The following is an 18,429-nucleotide window of genomic DNA, read 5'->3' as shown; positions in this document are numbered from 1 at the left end:
ACGGACAAAATAAAAGAAAAGGCTAATAACTTGTTTGTTTATAGGTTTCCAACGGAAACTCAAACACAAACTCTAATGTTGCATGTGAGCTTAGCCAGTACTCAATTAACTGAACTGTGTCCCACAAGTTTAGCCATTAGCACCCAAAAAATTGAAAATACACTCCTTGAGCTGATTCTGATTAAAATTCTACAAATTTCAGGTTAAGCAATTAAAAGGCAGGAGGGACAAGCAGAATATGCAAGACCCCTCCACTTGCTACCAAAAAAAATAAAGTCTTCAAATTTCATATATTCTTTTACACATTTCATTCATTGACTAGCAAAGGTTTCTCCACCTATGATAATATCAATTAATCAATTTAATTTGCAAGAAATTTAACCTGAATTTGTTGACAAAATTTATGAATTGCTGAATAAATCATGTTTATACTCGGGAGATTTATATGACTGACGGACAAGCGAATACTATTGCTATTAAAAGGAAATATTACCCATGTATGTAATTTCTACAAGTTCATGCTAGAAAACAAAAAACATTTGTTAACTAGGATTGGGTACAGATGAAAATTTTAACTTAATATTACAATGAGGAAAGGCAAAAGGGTAAAGCTTATCACTTTTTTCCTGTCAAACTAATCAATCATTTCATATTATCAGTCATGTAATAGTAAATTCTCTTTCATTAAAAAACCTGTCACAAAATAGTAGTTAAACAAATAAGAAATAAAAACAGGATAAACAACCTTAATAGTATTGAGGTCCGTTATGTCAAAATTTAGCTTTCTTTTGAATTGTTCTTCGCATGTACTGGATTGCGAACTTCACCAGCAACAAGAAAAATGAAACAAAATCACCATACCAGTAAGTGATGGTGACAAATTGTCTTATGATAAGAACAAAATAAAGTAATGGCATTAAATCAAGAGTTGGCCAAATATATAAAGTATTGGAACTAGTCTTTATGGTTTGAATTATTCCACATTGATTAAAACTACGGCCAAAATGCTCCATATAAGGCCTTGAACAATCCTCCCCACTAGAGTTAGACTTTGGGTTGGCTAAGGCCTAGTCCATCTTTCTAATATAGTATCAAAACCTATTCAATTTCAGTTTTGAACCAACCGCAAATGTCCAATTTTATAAATTTCATGCTCCAGATGTTCTGTCTTGGACACAAAGGGGTGCAGGTGCATTAAGATGTCTCAACCCTCACATTTGCTGGGAATGTAACCAAAACACTTCATATAAAGCTTGTGCAATCTACCTCAGCTGAGCTAACTTTTGGTATTCAGTTAAGCTTTCCATTCTAAGATCTAAACATAGCAAATTTCAGATATTCACCACACACTTAATAGAAATGGTAACTATTTATGGCACCAGCTACCATATTGAATTGAAGGTTTGTATGAGTGACTGAAAGTAGGAAATTCAACCACCCTCTACGAACGTCAAGATATTAGGCATGTCATGGGATTTCCGACAATTTACAGGTGTCCTATCCTATCCTAACATTGCATACAAGGTCACTAACAGCTTTTGACCAAACTTTTGCACGGCTTTAATAGCTTTCTGGTTTAATGGTGCACATCCATTGCCATGCAGTTTTATGATGCAGAATAATTGTTTTGGGGGGTCATGAATTTGAAGCTTTTGCTTAAAGTAGAAATCAGCTAAACTGAAACTTTCTTTGAAGTGGTGCACAAGAAAACCAAGCTGTTGTTGCACTGCTTAAAATATATCTGATTTCTGAATCACTATCCAGTAACAAGAAACGGTTTTGTTTTGAGGCACACACACACACACACACACACCATACAGTGGTGTATTTTTAATAAAACCATTACAAAGAACTCTATAATCTATATATCATGTCACACACCGTAGACTGAAGATAGTTCTAATAACCACCATATAATATAAATAAACTATTAACTGAGACTATAAATTCAAAAGTTTAGATAAATTATTTCTGTACAAAAGGTGTTCTAATTTTCACCCAAAAAGTAATATGATATACTCACTGTGAACTTTGGCAGACGAACTTTATATGTATCTACAAGTTCCATCATCAAATCAACCAAATCAGAAAAGGGGCTTCCAAAACCATCCCTGCAATTGAAGGATCCTCAGCTCCATACATAAGGCTGCAAGCAATAACATCATTAATGGTATGGTGAAAAGCCATAAGCATTAACCAAAATGGTAAGTGTGAATGGCTACATCAGAGTACAAATATTGAACACACTTAATGAGGAGAAACATTCAATTCAGATGGGAATAAACATATACATGATTTTCTACTGCAGAGAAAAGAGATGTTTTCTACAAGCCTACACAAATACAGAACTGCTAACTACTTTCCTAGTTCAATCAAACATGAAAATGTTATCAGATCATCCATTCATCTTGAGGTTAAAAACAGTGTTGTACAAATTTATTATTCATGAAGGATAAGGTTCATTGATAACAAATGGACTGAATCAGCTGAATTAACCGAAAAAACGGTGAACAGGATAGAAAGGTCATCAGTTTAGACAACCTTGAAAATTAAAAAAAAAAAAACAATTGAGAATTGATCAAGCCAATTTTTGTTTTTAATTTAATCAAATACATTTTTAAGACAAAATAATGACACAAGTATAAGGCCTTTAATTGATTTTTTATTTAGAATATGGCACATAATATGGTCCTTTTATGCTAATTCAGTTACAATTTCACACATGATTTAGTGAGTTTGCTTGTGCTGCTGAAAAAACTCAAAACAGCATCTCCTAGATCATTTCAATGTACTGCAGAAACAGAGTAATTGCAAAACAAATTACAAAGTCTTGCTACAGTGCTACACAACTCTATTTTAACTAGCAAACCTTTTCTAAATCTCATTCCAAATGCAAGCCCAAAGGAAAAAGTGAACGATGAAGACCTACCTAGTTACAGCTCCCATTGAACGACCCCACAAGCCAATCAAAGAGACATTTCCATCATCCTACAGATAGTTGACCACAGCCCTCAGATCATTCTTCTGAGAACAGTCAAGAACATGAAACAAATAATTTCATAATGAAGAATGACAACAAAGAAGAAGGTAGTAATGTGTATGCAAACTTCAAGCACAGAAAATAGTCAGCATTTCTTGGTCTATTGTGATAGAAAATAATTGTCCTGTCAAAACATATGATAGGTTCCAAACTTTGCACTGATGATACAGACATAGTACTCAAATATTACTGTATTTAATTTGGACTAACAATTTTGGATCAAACTTCTCAAAAACGACAGTATGCAAGTTCTTGAAGCATCTTTAGCAAGGTTTGCTAATGTGTATTGTACCCAATCAACATGCAAGATCACAGAGAGAAGAAAAAAAGCTTTGAGCTTGTCAAATAGCTCTTCCATTTAAGGCCTTACTCACATTCACTCGTAATAATGACAGGAAAAAGATAGAGAAAAATTACTGCTCCCTATGAGAGTAGATAAATGACACAATAATAAAATTAAGCTATATCTATAATGAAACAGTCAAATATGATTTTTTAAAAGGTTATTGAGACAGAACATACCTCATTCCAGCCTATAGTGACATGCTCCCCTCCAGAAATTCCAGATCCCAAGAAATCTGAGAGTAAAAAGTGTAATATTTGAGGGAAGCAAAATTATAGCAGCTTCACTGGCATCAGCCCTACATCCACTGCCATATAAACATTACAACCAGTCAGCATGAACCTATAAAATTGAAATCTATACACAACGCAACACAAAACAAGCATACACCAGCAAAAAATGTTATGGAATACAGTAGAATTTACAAAGTATCTAAATTTCATAACTAAATTTGGAATGTAAAGTTTTGTACAGAATTGGTTTAAAACTCAGAATAAGAACATAAAAGCAAGAATACAGACTACAATATCTTTTCTTATGCACAAAGGAATAAATGAATAATGCTAGATATTGTTGTTAGTCAAATATAATATAATCGAAATTATAAAATTACCATTGTAACGTGAAAATACAGCAAATCTTATACAATATAACCACCTAGTCAAACCTATCGTACGTATACTATACAGAAGAAAAAAATAAAATAACTGAAAAAGAAAGGGATTGATATATTATGAATGCAAGTTAACTTCTAATTATAAGTTTTATAGTACCCTAGTAGAAAATGTACAAACATATTAGCTGTTGTGCAAGTATCAATCAATCAAATTCTCATAATGAGTTAAACAAAATTCAAGTAGCAATGATAAAACATTAAGTCACTAACAGACAAAATGATTGTGCAAACCTTTTCATGGTAGAAAAAAAAAAGAAAATAAAAGGAAAACACACAATCTTGAAAGGAGAGTCTAAAATTTCCAGAAGAAAACTTCTGTAGTTTCAATGGAACTTTGTCAAACAATGACTTGCTTGCTTGCACAGTCGCACACTCACATGTTTCCATAATATATTACACTGGCAGAGGCTTTCCTTCAGGACTGACTATAGGCATGTAATGGCTGCATTGAAGAAAATCACCCTGACAAGATCATGAATTTGGAAGCAGAACCTTGATACTGAGAAGATTCCGCTAACTTTAGATCAGTGCCAAGTTTACCCACTTATCTCCTTTAAATCAGATTTTACTTCTTTATCTTCTCTGATAAATTGAAAATAACGAACCCCAAAAGTTTTGTAGTCCCATACCATTTGAGATATTTCATCTTGAGGAAGATTTAAGCCTTTTTTCTTAATAGATCTGAGCAACTCACAAAAAAACTTGGGATTTTCAAGTTTAATATACTCATGCAACACCCTCTCATGCTCTGGAATCCAGTTTCTTGGGAATGGAGTATAATCACAAGATGGAATCAAAGACATATGTGAAAACTGAACACCTTCAATTACATCAACCAGCCCCATCCTCAAAAGATCTGAATATTCGGGTGCAGACTTGTTACTGCTCTCCCTCAAAGGACGGCTGAGATTCCGTGAAGCTATTCCATACACTTTGGCACGGGACTTCAACCTGTACCTAGCAGCATACAACTTAGCTAAAGAGCTTCGAACGACATAAGCACAAAAGCCAACCACCTTTTTGCGATTATCAGCATATCTATACCAATCAGCCATGGTCTCAAGAAACTTATTCATTTGGGAGTTCGTATGAGCTTGACCTGAATACAACATAGGAGTACACGGAAGTGGCTCAGGGTCCTTATCACCCCTCAGAAGCTCAAGCCGCCTAAACTGGCGAATGCATTGTTGCAAGCTAGCAGTAACAGAAAGCAAAGTTCCCACACCCTTTTCACTCACAATGTTACCTCCTGAACCCGTATAACGCAGGGTTGGGTGTATCACCCTTCGGCATATTATATGATCTAAGAATTGTATCCCCCTGGTAATATGCTCAATCTCCAACTTGGAACTATCCAACCTTAGCCCAAATGCACTCTCACAAAATTGAACAATTTTCTTCCTCACTTCCATGGCATCCTCCCTCGGCCCTCGGATCCCAATCAAAAAATGACCCCCGCATCTAATGTAATCCATCTTCCTAGTTTTTTCCTTCCCACTGGACGGAACAAACTCCGGCCACGCAGGATTATGACATCCATCATCAATCGAATACTTCCATATCGAATCAAACTTACAAGGCATGAAAAACTCCACAATCATGTCCTCCACATCATATGATCCAACTCATTAAGACAAACATTAGCAAGCAATGGACTTAAAATTCCACAATGACCATAAGAGGGTACCTTAGCAGCCTCCTCAGGGGCGAAACTAAAGAAAGTTCTCAACCAATACGGATCAGGTTTTGGTTCATTCTCCTTGAGAATCCTCTTCTTAGTAGCTCTTCTCTTCTTATCCTTCTTCAACTCCACACCATTTTCTTCTTTCCGCAATACACGCCCCACAAGTGCAGATTTGATCAGACTCAAAACCTTCTTATCCCTCGTGCCCTTTTCAACGCAACGCATCACAACATCTCGATCCACATCATCCAAAAGCCCACTCAAATCCCCTTTCAAAAACCACAAGTAACCCGCGAAGTTACTCCGAATCGTTCGAATAACCGTGTGGGCGCTTCGCCCGGGTCGAAACGCGTGCGATTTGGGAGAAAACCGTGCTTCGAAAATCGGCTCGAGAATCATCAAGAGAACCTCCTGAACCACCCTGTCCTGAAAACATGGCTCGTTGGATTGGAGAAGGGCTTGGAGTTTGCGTTTGGAGAGAGGCTTGAAAACGGCAGTGTCGTTGGGGCTGCGAAGTAATTGGTGGGTCTTGTCGTCCCAGGAAAAATGACCGCGAATAACGGCGTTTCGAAGGGACAGGAGGTGGTGGAGAACGTGGGAGTGAACGGCATTACGGGGAGGGAAAGTTCCAGTGGCATGTGCACATGACCGTTGGTAAGCGAAGAGCCAGAGGTCGAAGTTGGAGAGGAAACCGGTGAGGTTGGGGAATGAAGTGGTGTGGGGAGAAGAGAAGGTTTTGACCCAAAGAGAGGTGCAGATTTGAATAGGGTCTTGTTTGATGAGAGAGTGAGGGTCTTGCTCTTGCTCTTGTTGTAGAGTGTGGGTTGAGAATGGTGAGAAGCAGCAGCGAAGGTGAAAGGGAGAGTGTCTAATGTGCAAGCCATAACCAGAGTAAAGCTGTTCGACGATTTTCCTCACTGACATTTCCTTAAATGAAATTGCAAGCTACACATTACAAATATTTTTGAAGGAACAAGACAAATAATCCTTTTATTCAGGCATTTTTATTTAAATATTGTTAATTAAAAAACAATTTATTAAAGTATGGTGTTTTTGAAATAATTTCCCCGCGGTGGTTTTGCCTCGTGTGCATAATTTTTGCCAAAAAAGTTGACAAAATATAAATTTTGTTAAAATATTTATTAATTGATTTCGCCACATAAAATACAAAATAAATATGATTGAATCACGTGTTAGAGAACAAATGGTTTCGTGTCAAAAGGTGAAATTAAAAGTCAATTTCGTCACTACCAATGTGAAACTAACAGGTGAGTGACACATGACATTAACGGTGTACTGTTTTGTCAAAGAAAGCGCGAAAGTCATAAAATAAATAAAAAAATATTTAAAATGAAAGGTTAGGGAGCATTTTAGACACGTGACTACATCGTAACATTTTCGCGGTTGCCATGTCAAAATTGTGTTTCGCCTAACCTATGACAAACCATTCAGTAAATGACAAGTGTTCAGCTGTTCAGAAATGGTGCCCGCCCTTCTTCCCCTTCTTCTCCATTGCATTTTTCATTTCTTCATCTTCTTCTTCCGGTCACTGCCATCCTCCTAAAATAAGTGATTGAATAATTTGGTTTTTACATTATTTGTGCTAAAAATTCTCAAAATTTACATGTTTATTAGAGGTAATAATTATTATTTCTATTTTTATATGTTAATTTATGTTTTATATGTTTTTAAAAAATCTAAAAAGTTTAAAATTTTGAATCTTTAACTTTTTTTAATTTTATGCAAGTAGGTGAAGTGGAGTAAAAAATTGGGCTGAAGATTTATTAAGGTTAGTAAAAAAATTTAGTAATTTAAATTTTTTTTTATTAATTTGTAATATGATTTTAAAATGTAATAATATAATTTCTTAAATTTAATTTTATATAATATGTTTGTATAATATTATTAATTATATTATATTTGTTATATATTTATAATAATAGAAAAATACAAAATTACTTAAACCAAATAATATAATTTTGTAATCAAATAATGATTTATATTTAGTTTCATTGTAATAAATAAATTTTACATCTAACTATTAATTTAAGTATAATATAAAAATTTATAAAGTACATGTATAAATTGTAATTATTTAAAATATAAATTAAAAAATAATTTGTATGTAAATAAATAGATTTATTTTATTAAAAAATGTAACATTATTTATATAAATTTTAGTATAAATATTTTTTTATTTAGTTTAATTGTAATAATTAATTTTTACATCCATTTAATAATTTGATTATAATTTAGAAATTTAAATTTTGTTATTATGCAATTCTGGTAGATTTAAAATGAATATATGATAAAATAAATTTAAAAAATAAATTGTATGTAAATAATTATATAATAGTTATAATATTATATGAAAAATAAATATAATAATTATAATACATATATAATAGTAATATGTATGAAAATTTAGATGGTGGTATAACGTTAGTGATATTAAAATAATTGTTAATGTAAATGTAATATAAAGTATGTATTAATAATTATGTTAGAAAATAATGAATTAGTATTTTTGAAATGGAAAATTAATACTAATATGTTTTTTCTTGTATAGATGGCATCACCTTCACGATAGAAAAGGGTTATTAATCCTGTCCCAGAAGAACCATCACTTCTTCGATTTCAGAGTATTAATGTTTCTGAGCATATTTGAGATGGACGTGATCACCTGATGTTAAAGATCAAGAAGAGTCAAAATATTCCTGGTGGACTAGAGGGTGTTCCTGAAGAAATTCTTCTGCATCTGGAGTTAGCAGGATTTGTTGGAGTGGCTAACTTGTCCTAGTTTCCTTTAGACATGGGGTTGATCACTGCATTAATGGAAAGGTAGAGGCCTGAGATGCATAACTTCCACATGCCCCCTGGAGAGTGTACTATTACTCTTCAAGATGTTGCTATTCTCTTAGGATTACGCATAGATGGGAGACTAGTTATAGCACTTACTGGAGGTGATTGGGCGCAGACTGTGGAAGACAACCTAGGTATCAGACCAGGACCTGAGCATTTTGTAGGGAGTTTCTTAAAAATGAACTGGTTGGATGAGCACTTCATTCATATTGCTATGCATAATCACAGTCCGCTGCAAATTACTTGATTTGCTAGGGCATATATATTGAGGCTCAGTGGAGGGTTCATGCTTGATGATCACTCTAGTAGTAGGGTATCTGTTAGGTACTTGCCTTTACTTGAAGATTTTGAGTTGACCGGTCAGTATAGTTGAGGTTATGCAGTTCTAGGTTATTTGTACCGAGAGCTATGCATAGCGACCAACATTGACCGTGTTGCTATTGGAGGACTTGGTGCGTTGATTGTGATGTGGGCTTGGGATAGATTTCCTCATATAGCACCTAGCAATCTCCCCATACACATCTCTATCTTCCCTATGGTGTCAGGTAAGTTGTTATTGTTATTATTAATTGTCTGTCTATGAATAGATTATATATAATGTTATTTATCGAAACCCTAATATTTTTATTAAACATTACTTGTAGATGGTTATCACTAGGAACAAAAAAGGGTAAGAAAGATGTACAGTACTACAGATATTTCTTTGATCGTGTAGCACATGATGAGGTTATAGAGCCTACTTTTATGCTAAAATAGTTTTTAAATTGAGATTACTAATATTGTATTGGTCGTATATTTATTCCTCATATAGATTATATGGGTGTCATACAACATGGAACTTATCAACATGCTTCCACCTATCTGTAGAGACGGTATGGATTTATGGAGGGCGGTTGTGCCACTGATATGTTTTCAGGTGTGTGAGTGGCATCAACTTGACCGAGTGATGCGTCAGTTTGGTATGGTTCAGCACATACCAAGGGCTCCTTACCACCCTGACCAGCTTCATGACCTTACTCTTAAAGGAAAGATTGAAGAGAATTGGTCAGCCAAATTCAGTGCTATGTTAGATATTTGGGAGAATAGACGACTGTGGGTAATGACTAATGACCTCCAGTATGGATTACTAAGTTCTATTTCGGAATACATGCAATGATATATCAGTCACACTCATCGTTGGATGACCAGGGATGCAGCCATATCAGCTCTATCGGTATGTTGTTATTTTATTTAATGTTTGAGACAATTTTGTATATACAAATACATTTAAACTCGTATCATTTTCAGGATGATGCGATGGAGAGATTGCACTACTCAAGCACTGATGGACAGGATGCCTTTACCTTTGATGAATTAAAGGACTTGTCTAAAACTCTCCTATCACTAAAGAAGGAGCAGGATCACATATTAAAGTCTGTTTCATCTTCAGATCCTCTAGTGCAGAGTGGTAATCCAGTAGATCCAGACTTACACATAGATCAGCCACAACAACGAAGAGAAGGAAGGGATTTGGGACGTCGACAACGACCAGTGCAGGCAGCAGAGTGGTCCGTTCTGACTATGCCAGAGCGCTCTGATGGTGTATTCCCCATACCATCACAGTTTCCTTTCCAGCCATCGTATACCATTACAGCCCTGACTTATTTCCATTCATCATAGGGTTCTCACCAGCCATTACAGCCCCCATCATCACCATTTATAGGATTAGAAGATTATATAGTCCACGACCTGATTTCTTTATGACACCTCCTCACGATCACCATTTCCTTTTGACTCCAGGTGCCCCATACGTAGAAGCTGACCATATACCATCCTTCATACCTCCTATGAATTCAGGTATTGATCTTAATGCTGAGTTTGGTGCTGTTGTTGATGTAGGAGAAATTCATCGAAATCCCCATCGAGGAGATAGACAAAGGCAATGCATCTTAACTCCAGAGGATCATGATCATTATGCATATAGGGAGAAGCAGTAATGAGATGTTTATTTGTTGTATTTTTCATATCTTTTAACTTTTTGCAGCTGATGTATGGTTTATTCCTATATACTACTTCAGAGTAAATACGATAAATAGCATTCTAATTAAAATTTCAAACATGTCAACACTTACAACAATTATGCATTTACATATTAAACAACATTATTTTGTTGAGGACAATGATGTCGATTATGACAAACTTCGTAAAAACGCAAACACCTTTGTCTAGTTTGTGACTCAACCCAGTCCATTTCATTCCTAATACGAGTTGATTTCGGTCGCCCCTTACCTCTAACTCTTTCAACGTCAAGCATCAACTTCCATTCACTACTTGTAAGGATGTTGCCTTCATTTCCAAAGGGGCACCATTGTGGAGAGTATACATTAACAACATATTCCATTGAATAAACTAGGTCAACATATTGCCAAAAATTAATACTTATAGTTATATTGGATGCTATCACATGCGAATAAGGAAATTGATAGGACTGAAATTTGCCACATTCACAAAATCTCTTATCTAATATAATTGTCTATTTGTGTCCACCCTTTTGCGTAATTGGATTAAATGCTTCTTCAATCTCAAAACTTCTTCTTTGTATGTCATACCTATGAATTTGGTGTGATGAAGCCTCTTGTTGATTTTTTTGAATTTGCAACATGACTTTACGACAAAAAATGCTTCCATTGTGAAGGTCAGATATGGCTTCTTCTCCACGCTTCACAAAATATTCAACCAAGCGTCCATACGTGGCTTTAACCAGTGCAATTATGGGTAGATTTTTAGCACCTTTAAACACCTTATTCACAGCTTCTGAAAGATTTGTGATCATGTGACCATAACGTCATCCATCATCATCATAATATAATGCACATTTCTCTTTTGATATGCAATCAGTCCACCTTTGTATATCTTCAGATTCATTATTTAGGGGTTCCTATTTTTCACCAGAAACCTTTTAGACTCTAGTTTTCTTTTCTTTTAGACAAGGATAGAAAAAAATTGGCCCTTTAGAAGATGAATTCTTTTTCTTTAGCTAGTAGGGTTATTGTCAGGCCTATGTTGGGTGTATTCCTATTTTCTTTTAGAACTGATGATGTATTCATTTAACTGCGGCGTCTTTTTGTTATGAAATGTGATGTTGTATGTTGGTTGGGATGTGTAATCGCTTGAATTATGTATTCTATGGTTGTTGAGAGAAATTTGATGCATGTTGTATGAGTTGGAGGGTTTTGGTTGATAATGAGTTGCAAGATATCTTACTGTAATGAGATGTCTCTCGCTATAGTAAGAATGAGTCATTCAGAACAAGGCATTTTGGAACTCTTTCGCTGCAGCGAGAAAATTCTTGCTGTAACAAAAATGATAGACAGTATAAGGGTTCCACTGTCTGGTATATCTCGTTGTAGCGAGAGGTGCTCGTTGTAGCAAGAATATAACAAGCTGAAGGGTATTTAAGGAGTTTTTGAGCTGAAAACCTTGATTTCTCACCAACCCACTATTCCCTCTCACTTTTTCTTTGTTCTATCACCCTTTTCACTCAAAGGAAATCATCCTAAGGTCAAACTTCTCCCAAATCCAAGTGAGAACCTCCACCTAGTGCGGATCTAGGGAGATCTAAGGACCTTAAGCTTTATTCTTGGGAACTCATAAAAGTTTTGATCTAAGAAATCTCATTCTAGGTAAAGGGAACTTATATGAACTATCATTTTCATTCACTAGATATTGTAATATTTATAGGTGTAATTTTGTTTAAGATGAGATGGAGTCGATATAGGGAGAAACCCTAAGGTAGAATACCAAGTTTCTATGTGATTAGTTGTGAAAGTTGTATAGTTGTGCTAAAACATGTAGGCTGAACTATTCAATAAAAGTTATAAGTGTTGAGTTGTCGCTATACATGTATGTATTTTACTAGATGTTTCTGAGCTGTTAAGTACATAATTGCGGCTGAGCTGTATTAACATGCTGACATTCATCATTCTCGGTTAGATAACATATTGAGCTGTATTGTGTTGTATATCTGAATCTAAGTACCAGAATGGGTCGCTCCCAGACCAGAGAATTGTAGGTTCCTTCTGGATTAGTAGGGCTGTGAAACCAGTTGGAACTGAGCTGTTGCATCATGCATTAGATGGGTTGCATTGTTGTGTCATATACTAAAAAAATACCAGAATTAACAAGCTGTATAAATACTTTTATATTCATATTCTATTTTCATAATCATGGTTGATGTTTGGTAAGTTCACTCTTGCATTCTATTTATGTTTGTATGTGTTTTTGCGATGATCGTACTGTGGTACGTGAGCAGACATGACAGGTGCTATAGCTACTTCTCAAGCTGGAAGGTTTGGCTGAGAGACGTTGGAGTTGATATAGTTTTGGAGAATTATAGCTTTAATTATTTTGTCAATCTAAGTTTTAGCAACAGGTCTAGACTATTTGGCTATAATTTCAAAGAATGTAATTATTATTCAAAAACTGGTATTTTGAACTTCTCGCTGAGTAACTGTTGTAAATTTATATACTAATGCAAATTTTTGGTATTATATGACAATGCCCTTGGGGCTCTATTATTTTGTTGGTTTGGATGTTGAAGTGCAATTTTCAAAAAATTCATATTCTTTGTCCTATGCATGTATCATCTCATAAGTGAATAATTAAATTAGGATAAAAAATGTAGGATGTCAATAGTCTTTTACAAAAAAGGATCGTGACAGTTACTCTGGCCCAAGCCTGTCTTATGAGTATACCTGATTATGTAATGCAGTCTCTTACTCCCCTCTCTTCCATCTGTAATGAAATTGATAGTTTGTGCAAAAAATTCATTTGAGGTTCTTTGAGTAAACGTAAATAGCATCTTATTGGTTGGCATCATATTTGTAAACCTAAAACTGAGGAGGGCTTAGGTTTTAAAGATTTGCATTTACTAAATAAGGCATACATGATGAAGCTTTGTTGGAGAATGATCTCCTCCCCTTCTGATTTATGCTCCCAAGTTTTGTGTGATAAATATAATTTTAGCCTTGGTCAACTTTTGGGCGTTAAGAAAGTACCTAATTAGTCACATTTATAGAAAAAAATTATTAGTATTTGGCCTCAATTTTCCCAAGGGCTGGCCTAACTTGTGAAAGATAGAATGTCTATTAAGTTTTGAACTGATAATTGGATCCTACTATTGATAGGCTTCTTAACCATGTTGCTCTTCCATATTCTGCTCTTGATCTTGAATCTCCTGTAGCCTTGTTTTTTGCCCAAGGCAGCTGGGATTGGGATAAAATCTCTCCCACTATTCCTAATTAAATTTGCAAGATAATGGCTCTGATTTCTCACCCTTCTAGGTCTGTTGGGCCTAACTCTACCTACTAGAGTTTTTCTAATGATGGAATTTTTTTCTTTAAAGTCTGCTTACAATTTGTTATCTAACCCTAATTTTTTCCCTAATAGTGGGCACGACTTGTTCAAAGTCATTTAGAAATGGAAAGGTCCCTCTAAAATAGTTTTTTCTTCTTTGGAAATTAGCCCATAGAAGATTAATGACTAATGAGGAGAGATTTTCTAGAGGCATGACTGACTCTTCTACTTGTCCTAGGTGTGAGGAGAGTCCTGAAACTATTATGCATGTGTTAAGAGACTGTCGGTTTGCCAGAAGTGTTTGTAATAATTTTATTTTTCCTATCCAGTGGGTTTCTTTCTTTAGCTATAGGATTTCACTACTAGAAAAGCTCTATTTACAGAAGGATATTACAGACAGATAAAAATCCGTATGTAATACAAACAGATAAAAATTCGTATGTAATACAGACAAATTTACAGATAGATTTGTGGTTTTTTTTTTTGTAATTTCTAAAAAATCCGTCTGTAAATCTGTCTATATTACAGACGGATATATCCGTCTGTAGTTTGCCCGCCATTTGGTGTGAAAAAGTATAGACAGGAATTACAGACAAATTTTTTCTGTCTGTAATTTGAAAATGGGAGGGAAATTTGGAGCGGAAGTTACAGACGAATTTTTTCGTCTATAAATATGACCCTGTTTAACCAACTTTTCATATGGCTATTTACAGACGGATTTTCTATCTGTAAATGGAATTGACGAATTTACAGACGAAAAAATTCGTTTGTAAATGGACCTTTAAAACGCACTATTTCATTAAACCATTTACAGATGAATTTCCCGTCTGTAGTGTCTGAAACCCATAAAATCACGCCTCCCCCTTCCCCTTTCTCATTTTTCATAAATCTCTCTTTCTCTCTCGCCTCTCTCTTTCTCTCTCTAGGAGCTCAGTTTTTTGGCTTTTGTGAGTGATTGAAGCATCCATTTGAAAGATAATTTGCATCATTGTGTTGCTGGTATGATACTCTAACTTTTAATCAGTTTAGTTTTTTTTTATTTTTGATGTATTTTAAAGACTTAAAATTTCTAAGATAGAGTTGTAGGATTGGAGATTGTAAGACTAGGGAGAATGGTGTAGAGGTCCTTCCCAGAACCTAATTATTGTGTGCTGTGGGATTGTTTGTGTTTGTGAAGTTTGTAGAATATGCATGTTGTAGAGTTACAAGGGAATGTGCTCTAGAACGGTTTAGGATTATAATGTGTATGTTTTTTATGTATTGATTAATAAATTGTTATATAATATATAGATTATGTGTAAAGAAAATTTAAATTTTTGTATTAAGTACATGTAAACAAATGTAACGAAATATTAATATATTGGAAAGATTTTGCTGAAAAATTTTGTTATATTAAGTTTAAACAAATATAAGAATATATTCATATATTAGGGGAGATTCTACCAAAATTTACATTAGAAATTTGTTTTATTAAATGCAAACAAATATAAGAAAATATTCATATATTAGGAGAGATTCTGCCAAAATTTACATTAGAAATTTGTGTAATGTAAAATAAAAGGTTGATACAATATTGTGTATTTGTGTATTTAGTCTTTAAACATGTATTATATTTGTTTCAGATATGGCAGGTAAAGGTAAGAAAGGTGTTGCTCAATGTCCTAATCATGGCAACACTGCTTCACCCACCGCTCCTACTTCCACCTCCACACCAGCTACTATGTAGACCTCGTAGGATAGGAGGAGACAGGAGTAGTTTATCATGGTGTCCAACCCTTGGTCTGTTGCTCCTCCCTCTTCACTGCCGACTACCCATGCCACACAACCTCATTCTACATAGGACACAGATGAGGGATCCACTGTTGTCCCAACTGTAAGTGGGCAGCAATCGTCACAGACCCAGGCATCATTGAGATCGCTTCCAACTTTAAGATGGGATGAGTCTACTTGGTAAGTTAAATTTAAAATATAAATAATAACTCTATTTGATGTGAATGTTATAATAATTGTATTATTTTATTGTGTGTTAAGTTGGATTCCACCACAGAAGGGTCTCCACTAGGTGACAGCATATGCAGATACATACATACTTTGAGCTCATAAGAGAAAGTACCTCTACACCTCTTCCTCCTCCTCCACCAGCTCCAACACCACTAATCTTTAGCTCCATGCGTCATTCCTCCTCTGACTCCCCTTCTACTTATAACGATATTTTTTCGGCAGATGATCACATTGATTATTAGTGATATACAATGTTATTTTATTTTTTATATTATTTTTTTAGATGTTTACTTCTTCATTTGTAATGAAATTTTAATTTTAGAATTTATAAATAATTTCTGATTTTTAAATATATAATTTTATAGTTTTTATTATGTTTATAAATTTGTGATAATTAGGAACAACGAGGAATAATTATGTTTATAAAAAAAATAAAACAATTTTTTTTTAAAATTTCATAAACAAATTACAAACGGATTTTTTCATCTGTAATTTACAGACAAATTTTTCTGTCTAAGTCTGTATTTATTTACCGACGCGCATATTACAGACGGACTGGTGCTAAAATCTATCTGTAATAATGAAATTTTTTTTCTGTAAATCCATCTATATTTTCAGGTTTTCTTGTAACACCTTAAATTTAATTTTAATTTAATAATAATTTCACAAATTAGAATAACCAATTTTCATAAAATACTTTGAAATAAGGGAAGGGTTACAAATTAATATCAAATGACTACTACAAGACTAATTCAATTACAATAATTTCAAAATAAAAGCTAAGTCCTATAGCAGTCCATCCATCTCTTCACTGAGTCCGGTGCTGATCGTCTTGATTACATGAAAAATGAATGTAAGGGTGAGTACTCTACACTAATCAAAACACACAATCAACATAGAGTCTCACCTCCAGCACATTTCCAATACATTAGACAAATACAATCACATGTAGCATTATCACACAGCTCATGTCAATTTAACACCGATGCACTCACGACATCGGCAGCATTTCACATTAATACGTACAACACATAACCTTGTGCATACGCACACTAGCCACATTCACTGTGGCACTGTGATCACATATTTACACCATGAATGGTCGCCGGTTACTCCAGCCTCACGGATGCCACGTGGGCAGTCACGGGTCGCTCAACAAAGATAGTGGACAGAGGGCTAGTCAGGAAGAGAGTGTGTGGCTTGTGGTGCACCCGTTCCACAGTCGGTGTCACCACCTCTCCCTCTTCCCCAAGGTGTTTCTACCATCCTCATCTTCCACACTCCAGTGTATCGCTGAACCATTCACAACACAATACAACGGCGCTATCACGCCCATTCACACTTATTCCATTCACGCATGCAATGATCATGCTTACATACAGCACACAGCCCACATTCATTTCACATTACATGGCACGTAACCAATATTCATCTATATTACACGGCCCTTGGGCCCACATTTTATCCACAATATACGGCACACAACCTTCATTCATTCACAATATCATTAATTCACCAATCAATGACATTCTATCACACACAATCACCCCCACGGGGCCTAACTATTCCAGCACACATCACATTTGCATACCAATTTCTATCAAACACACAATTCTTACTCTCTATCTTAGCCACATTGCATTAATCGACAAAACATGCAAGAATTTTCATACATTGAGATAGGATAAAGTCTCCCCTTACCTCAGATTGACGTCCCACACGCTAAATCCACCAAGAAGTGCTCTCTCTCACAAATTTCGTCTTAAACACATGGAGAAACTATGAGAACCTAGAGAAACCACGAAAACAGAGAAAGGGGATGAAAAACCGAAACCCTAACCATTAAAACTCACCTCTAAGCGTTCCCCACATTGATTTAACCTTTAATCAATCTCCCGAACGACTTTGGAGGCAATTTAATCAGTGGAAAAGGGTTTGGGAATGAGAGAATCTAAGAAATTTTGAAGGGAGATGGAGAAATAACCCTCCCCGAATCCTAACTTCCTTTAAATCCTTTTCTAGTCACGACACTCTCGCTATACGAGATATTCTCGCTGCAGCGAGGGGACCTTGCTACAGCGACACGCCCTCACGCTGCAGCGAAAATATCAGATGAAACTGCACCCTGATTTCTATAGAATCTCGCTACAATGAGACCTTCTCGCTACAGCGAGACTGCACTCATAAATGTACCCCAAACTGTCGCTCTGTCACTACAGCGAGAAGGCGACAGTTTTGGTCCTTCCTCCCAGGGCCCTCTCGCTACAGTAAGAATGCTCTCGCTGCAGCGAGAATAGCCCAGTAATATGCCCTACACTTAGACACTTAACCCATTTCAGCCCCCCTCCACACACACACACACACACACACACACATATATATATATATATATATATACATATTCACAACATATATCTAAAAATACACACATGAATATACATTTAGATTTATATAATTATTAATAATTAATATTATAAATTCAGGACGTT

The 18,429-nt window shown here is 35.1% G+C and overlaps 1 pseudogene; it reads right to left on the bottom strand.

Annotated features, from left to right (window-relative positions):
- Window positions 1-771: 771 nt before the first annotated feature.
- Window positions 772-6,667, bottom strand: LOC113871456 (annotated as a pseudogene).
- Between the last annotated feature and the right edge of the window lie 11,762 nt (window positions 6,668-18,429).

The sequence above is a fragment of the Abrus precatorius genome, unplaced genomic scaffold, assembly GCF_003935025.1.
Source record: "Abrus precatorius isolate BTA unplaced genomic scaffold, Abrus_2018 Scaffold7, whole genome shotgun sequence".
In the NCBI taxonomy this organism is placed as follows: Eukaryota; Viridiplantae; Streptophyta; class Magnoliopsida; order Fabales; family Fabaceae; genus Abrus; species Abrus precatorius.
This window is presented reverse-complemented; position numbering and strand designations above follow the sequence as displayed.